A 7,735-nucleotide genomic window follows, 5' to 3' on the forward strand; every position below is an offset into this window, starting at 1 on the left:
CAGCCCATATTATACCCAGATTCCACTGAACACAGTCCTTGAGGGTGTAGAATTTTTTTCGTGAAGTGGAAAAACACACAGCGCTATACTAAAGTTACATCACAATCCAGGTTAAATATTGGCAATGTACGTAGTACGTTATGCTCGCTCAGTAGATACTCCTGTGGTAGATATCACAGAAATATATGTGTAGTCTGTAGGAATTTTCGTAATGTGCGTCGAGAAATGCAGACACTGTGAAACTGGACTTTCGAAAATATCTTATGATGTTATAAAACGACGAAAGACAGGAAAGAGTTCTTCCGTAGGCTTGCTCATAGCTACCTCTTTTCAGATTAAATTTGAAAGAAATAAAATCACAACTAAGATTTTCTACTTGATTATTGTGTCAATGTAACAAGCCTAGTTTGACAAGCAGAAATTTCCGCTTTGGGTAAGTACGAGGGTTGCACAGAAAGTAATGCTCCGCATTTTTTCTTCAACAATTCTTTATTGAACATAATGAGAATTACACACACGGAAGAATGGTGTTTCATCTACGCACCCTGTTTTTCCACGTAACCTCCATCCCGATCTATTTCCTTCCTCCCGGGCGCAACAAGGGCGTGTATGACATGTCGGTACGAATCAAAAAATGGTTCAAATGGCTCTGAGCACTATGGGATTTAAAATCTATGGTCATTAGTCCCCTAGAACTTACAACTACTTAAACCTAACTAACCTAAAGGCATCACACAACACCCAGTCATCACGAGGCAGAGGAAATCCCTGACCCCGCCGGGAATCGAACCCGGGAACCCGAGCGTGGGAAGCGAGAACGCTACCGCACGACCACGAGCTGCGGGCGGTACGAATCTTTGTCCTAGTTGCGGAGCCAGTGCTTCACTGTGTGAATCACCTCCTCATCGTCCTCGAAATGTCTTCCACTAATGGCATCCTTTAATGGTCCAAACGAGTGGAAGTCCTGAGGGGCTAGGTCTCGTGTGACAGCCGTGGATGACATTCAAGATCGCTGCAAGCCGTGGTGCTACGCTTAACCGAATTCTGACGATCTCAGCGCTTCTGTGAACAGCGGATACCCAATAGACTTTGCACAAGCGTTTGTGAATATTTCCCACAGTTTCTTTCCCTGCGGTAAGAAATTCAATGACAGTACGTTGCTTGTAACGTACATCACCTATAGACGCCATTTAGAAACTGTCCTGCAGCTACGCTACCTGTCGGAAGTGAGGTAAACATGGCGCGTTCACTTAGGAGACTTTAGATAATACATACCCTACTGGCCATTAAAATTGCTACACCACGAAGATACACAGACAGCAGTTGACCGGCGTTGCCTGGTGAAACGTTGTTGTGATGCCTCGTGTAAAGAGAAGAAATGCGTACCATCACGTTTCCGACTTTGATAAAGGTCGGATTGTAGCCTATCGCGATTGCGGTTTATCGTATCGTGACATTGCTGCTCGCGTTGGTCGAGATCCAGTGACTGTTACCACAATATGGAATCGGTGGGTTCAGGAGGGTAATACGGAACGCTTTACTGGATCCCAACGGCCTCGTATGAATAGCGGTTGGGATGACAGGCATCTCATCCGCATGGCTGTAACGGATCGTGCAGCCACGTCTCGATCGCTGAGTCAACAGATGGGTACGTTTGCAAGACAACAACCATCTGCACGAACAGTTAGACGACGTTGGCAGCAGCATGGACTATCAGCTCGTAGACCATGGCTGCGGTTACCCTTGACGCTGCATCTCAGACAGGAGCGCCTGCGATGGTGTACTCAACGACGAACTCCAGGTTCTGTTTACAGCATCGTGATGGTCGCATCCGTGTTTGGCGGTGAATGCACATTCGTCATCGGCATACTGGCGTATCATCCAGCGTGATGATATGGGGTGCCATTGGTTACACGTCTCGCTCACTTCTTGTTCGCATTGACGGCACTTTGAACGGTGGACGTTACATTTCAGATGTGTTACGACCCGTGGCTCTACCATTCATTCGATCCCTGCGAAACCCTACAATTCAGCAGGATAATGCACGACCGCATGATGCAGGTCCTGGATACAGAAAATGTTCGACTGCTGCCCTGGCCAGCACATTCTCCAGATCTCTCATCAATTGTAAACGTCTGGGCAGTGTTGGCCAAGCAACTGGCTCGTCACAATACGTCAGTCACTACTCTAGATGAACTGTGGTATCGTGTTGAAGCTGCATGGGCAGCTGTATCTGTACACGCCATCCCAGCTCTGTTTGACTCAATGCCCAGGCGTATCAAGGCTGTTATTACGGCCAGAGGTGATTGTTCTGGGTACTGGTTTCTCAGGATATGTGCACCCAAATTGCGTGAAAATGTAATCACATGTCAGTTCTAGTATAATTTATTTGTCCAATAAATACCCGTTTATCATCTGCATTTCTTCTTGGTGTAGCAATTTTAATGGCCATTAGTGTATGTAACGCTTCGCATTAGTAGCTGAAACAAAAAAAAATGGTGCCGAATATTACCTATCTTTCTCCTTCTGTAAGGATGGAGCTCGTCGTCTGCGCCGCCCGACCAAGCGAAGACGTAGCGTGGCGCCGGCTTACCGTGGCGGACGCGCTGGCGGGTGGAGCGTGCGGTGACAGCCGGGATGCAGGTGGACAGTTACGATGTGACAGCGGACTTGGGCGGAATGTGGATTGTACCGGTATTGCTGCTCTCTGGGATCACGTGCCCAGGCTGTCTATCAGTCGCGATAGTCTGGGGGAACAGCTCCGACAATTGTTTGTGACGGTTGGTCATTAGCCTTGGCTGAACTGGAATCGTTTATCCGGTGGGGCACTCTATCGCCCTTCACTTGGTGGACGTACGTCATATTGCAAAAGTAAGACATGTCGAAAGCACTGTAACTTCCATGAGAAACGACTGGCGCAGATATGTTGCTTGTGACTGTGAGAGGAACTTGGCCGCTTGCCATCACGCAGAGAATAAGGAAAGATACGTTTCGTCTTTCAAAACTTAGGGTACTTTTATAGTGCGTACTTGTCCTGCAAAGTGTAATTCATGAAGTACTGAAGGCGACAATGTATTTGACGGAGTCATTTTAATGCATCCATTTTATTTGCCTGTTATGTCCGCGTTCATAATGTACAATAATTTGGCTAAGACTGATTTGCTGAGTGCTTGACATGATGATTTTCCTGACAGAGTGTTCCTAATGCATTGATATTAATTATTAGTTTCCCACTTTGAAAACTACTACATTTCAAATGTATCTTTTAATCTGTTTCTCATGCTTATGAGATTAATGCTCCTGCCAGGAGTGAGTACTTTTGTTCAAAGTGGTTCAAATGGCTCTAAGCATTATGGCACTTAACATCTGAGTACATCAATCCCCTAGACTTAGAACTACTTAAACCTAACTTAACCTAAGGACATCACACACATCCATGCCTGAGGCAGGATTAGAACATACGACCGTAGTAGCAGAGCCGCTCCGGACTGAAGCGCCTACAACCGCTCGGTCACAGCGGCTGGCTAGTAATTTTATGACTGGCTGGCTACTATTTTGTTAACGTCAGTTAATGATTAATTTTATGCTGCATTTGTGTTTTTTCCAGTTATTTGGCGTTACGGATAAAGGTCATGATTGATATTTTGACGAATCCTTTGGATCTGCTATGTTAATGGTTATTGATTTATGTGTTTTATTGACTTCAGTATTCATTCTGATGCATCAGTCTGTTCGGGACTAGTCTGTATTTACAAAATGTGGTACTTTATTGCTGTTTACTTAAGACTGTCTCTACTTGGTATATCTTAATAAATGCATTTCAAAACTGCATCCCAACTCGCACTCAATCAATCGCTCCGCGCCTTTACATCCATCTTCCTTTTAATCAATAAAAGTTTTCGTTATCACAGAGCACATAGCGCACGATGTGAAACGATCAGTTGCTAGTGTTTAACACTGATACGAAGGAAATAAAAATACTGACACGTAATCTTTACAGAAGAATGAAAAAACTAATGAAAGCCGACCTCAGAGAAGGCCAGTTTGGATTTCGAAGAAATGTAGGAACATGGAAGACAATACTGACTCTACCATATTTCTTAGAATTTAGGTTAACGAAAGGCAAACCTACGTTTATAGCATTTATAGATTACAGAAAGCTATTGATTCAAATAGTCTGTTTGAAATTTTGAAGGTAGCAGGGGTAAAATATAGGGAGCCAAGGATTATTTACAACTTGTGCAGAAACCAGACGGCAGTTATAAGATTCAATGGCAAGAAAAGAGTTTCTGAAGAGGAGAAATATGTTAACATCGAATACAGATTTCAGTATTAGGAAGTATTTTCTGAAACTATTTTTATGGAGTGTAGCCATGTATGGAAGTGAAACGTGGACGACAAACAATTTAGACAAGAAGAGAATAGAGGCTTTTGAAATGTGGTGCAACAGAATATCGCTGAAAATTAGATAGGTGGAACATGTAACTAGTGAGGAGGTATTGGATGGAAGTGGGGAGACAAGAAATTTGTGGCCCATCATGACCAGAAGAAGGGATCGGTTGATAGGACACATTCTGAGACTTCAAGGGATCGCAAATTTAGTATTAGAGAAAAGCATGGGGGGTAAAAACCATAGACAGAGATCAAGAGATGAATTCAGTCAGCAGATTCAGAAGAATATTGGTTACAGTAGTCATTCAGGAATGGAGAATATTACACAGGATAGAGTAGCTTGGAGAGCTGTGTCAAACCAATCTTTGGGCTGAAGACCACAACAACCATGACTGAGAATCATCATGCTAGGAGGAAATTACGGAATTCTCGTTAAACACGAAAAAGAAATTTGGAAACGTCTCTGTAGAAGAGCTGTTTTCTAAGTAGTGAGACAAAGCCAGTCTGGGCCATTTTGTTTGTGTAGGCTGCATACATTTACTAGCAGGCATACATTGAGAGGAAAATTATCCCCCTTTCCCTTAACCTATTGTTTTGGTAATTGGTTTATGAGCCCTGGGGATAACTTAATCTTATGAGAAAGCTCACACCCCTATCCCTCCCCCTCCTCCTCCCCCACGTCTCTGGGAGAAGGGTACTAATTTTTCTCATCACCCCTCCCCAGTGCAGTTCTCAGTAACTTTTCCACCTGCTCGGAAATCCTCCACCCTCCCTCCTCCTCTCCCTATCTGGAAACTGGCAGGAAAAGGTGTTGGTGTGGAAGGATCTCAGGATACGAAATTCAAATCAGTGTCAGCAAACATAATAATATATTGACAATGAGATTTTCACTCTGCAGCGGAGTGTGTGCTCATATGAAGCTTCCTGGCAGATTAAAACTGTGTGCCCGACCGAGACTCGAACTCGGGACCTTTGCCTTTTGCGGGCAAGTGCTCTACCATTTTTTCTTTTTTTTTGTAATCTCAATTTGGTCGATATTGTTCGTTTCAATTGTTCGTGGCGGACGTCACCTGACGCCCGTTGAAGTTCGTTGTTGATCCATTCACTCACTTTTTTATTATAGAGGGTAGCTCACCCTCTGATCGAACGCGCTGAGCTGCCGTGCCGGCTCCATCTGAGCTACCGAAGCACGACTCACGCCCAGTACTCACAGCTTTACTTCTGCCAGTATCTCGTCTCCTACCTTCCAAACTCTCTCTCCTCGCAGGAGAGGGTAGATGTGCATAGACAGAGAATGTGTCGATACATAGAGGGAAAATTTCAACCTGTCGAATGTAAAGTAAGGTGCTAGTGACACATGCCCAGACCCTTCTGAGACTGACCAACAAATTAGGGGGTTAAGGAACTAGAGACATACACCCAGCTCATTCTGAGAATGAAAGTAGACAATTTAGCTGTAAAGGCAGATGGAATCGAAACGAATGTACATGACTTAACTACAAAGCTAGACAGGATTGAACAGAAAGTATATAAGATGCGCCCTGCAAAGGAGTCGCTTACTATATAACAAGATGTCGACTAAATATAAGGTCATTATGGCACGGAAGGTTGTTAGAAAGAAGTTACAACTGTTAAGGTTAGGCCTTGGATCTAGATCACTGTAAATTATTCTCCCAAAGATCTGGAGATATATAGTGAAATACTGTAGTTGACTAGTGTACATACGAAAGTGGGAAACCGATGCAGTGGAAAACACAGAACCATTATATAACTTATAATAGGTGCTTGATATAGCATTGGTCATGGTATTGACATCCAGCATAAGTGTCGGCAGTTAACCCCCCACAATATATATATATATATTATGGCAATAGATCAAATGTGACTGATCGTGGTAGCAGCTGTTGCTGATAATACTGCTAATTTGAATGACGTTCTTTCAGTATCTCCAAGCTTAGAGAGAGAGAAATAATCGAATAAGTAGGAAAACAGTAGTTCGACAGTTGCACAAACCACCACGCAAAACGGATTGCGAAGCGAAGTTGACGCTTGAAATAAATGAAGCGCACAGCTAGCGCACGTCCTGAGACTCAAGCTTGCACCTCACGCTGCCGGTAATCGTGACGTGACTGACGTACTACGTCAGTGGAGTGTTAATGTATGGTGTGGTATTATATGACAACACATCATTGTCCCATATTTCATTGATGGCACTCGTAAAAGGGGATAGTTTAGCTTCTTCTTGGGCTGTACCTTACTTGAACCGGTCCACCTCTCATAAAATGTCAAATAATGCGGTATCAGAATGATGGCTGTCCTGAGCATGATTTTTATTGTTGCGAAATGACAGCTAGAGATACAATTAGTGGTAACACACTTGGTTTCACGTTTCTAAACCTCATAAGTTCTGTAATATGTGGCTTGTAAAGGATAGCAACGGCGTCACAGTTTCTGACGTAATGCAACGCATGTGCTCAGAGCAGGGTGCCTGCACTGACACCTGTATCCTGCCGTAAACGCACCAACATCACCACGGCACACTCTACCTTCAGTGTACAAGTGCCTCTTAAGGTGGTCTGCTGAACTGCTCTCATACTATAACGTAATTCACATACGTTGCCACATTAAAACCTGTTTTCTTGTAGCTTATTATATTTGCCTTCATCTAGTCGATATGCCGGCCTTCAGTTATGAAGAAAAACTAGATATTATTTTAATTTACGGCGAATGTCACAGAAATGCAACAGTAGCTGTGACACTACATACTGAATGCTATCTAGATCGGCGGTGTCCGCCACATCGAACCATTGACAACATCTGCAAGACACCCGCAGAATCGGGCAGCTGGGCCCCGCAAATCGTCGACGTACAACGGCTGCAACTGGCAATGGAAACGAAATTGCTGTTCTGGCAGGTGGGTGTACGAGAAATTGCACGAGGTGTAGGAATAAGCCACAACAGTGTGTGCAGAACCCTGCATCTTCATCGGTTTCATCCGTTCCATATCTCACTGCACCAAGAACTGTACGGGAATGACTTTGAATCCCGGATTGCATTCTGTCGTTTTGCACTTCAGCAATTGCAAGGTAATCCAGTATTCCTAAACAATACGTTTTTTACGGACGAGGCTTCATTTACAAGTCATGATAATATGAATCTGCGGAACATGAACTATTGGTCCGTGCAAAATCCCCTCTAGATTCGCCAAGTTGCTCATTAACGACAATGGAGTGTCAATGTTTGGTGCGGTATCATTGCGAACTGTACTGTAGGTCCCTAGTTTTACCGCGGAACATTGAATGGACAGCGATATGCATCATTTCTCCTCATGGAGAATCTAGGA

This window comes from Schistocerca gregaria, chromosome 8 (assembly GCF_023897955.1).
Source record: "Schistocerca gregaria isolate iqSchGreg1 chromosome 8, iqSchGreg1.2, whole genome shotgun sequence".
NCBI classification, from domain to species: domain Eukaryota; kingdom Metazoa; phylum Arthropoda; class Insecta; order Orthoptera; family Acrididae; genus Schistocerca; species Schistocerca gregaria.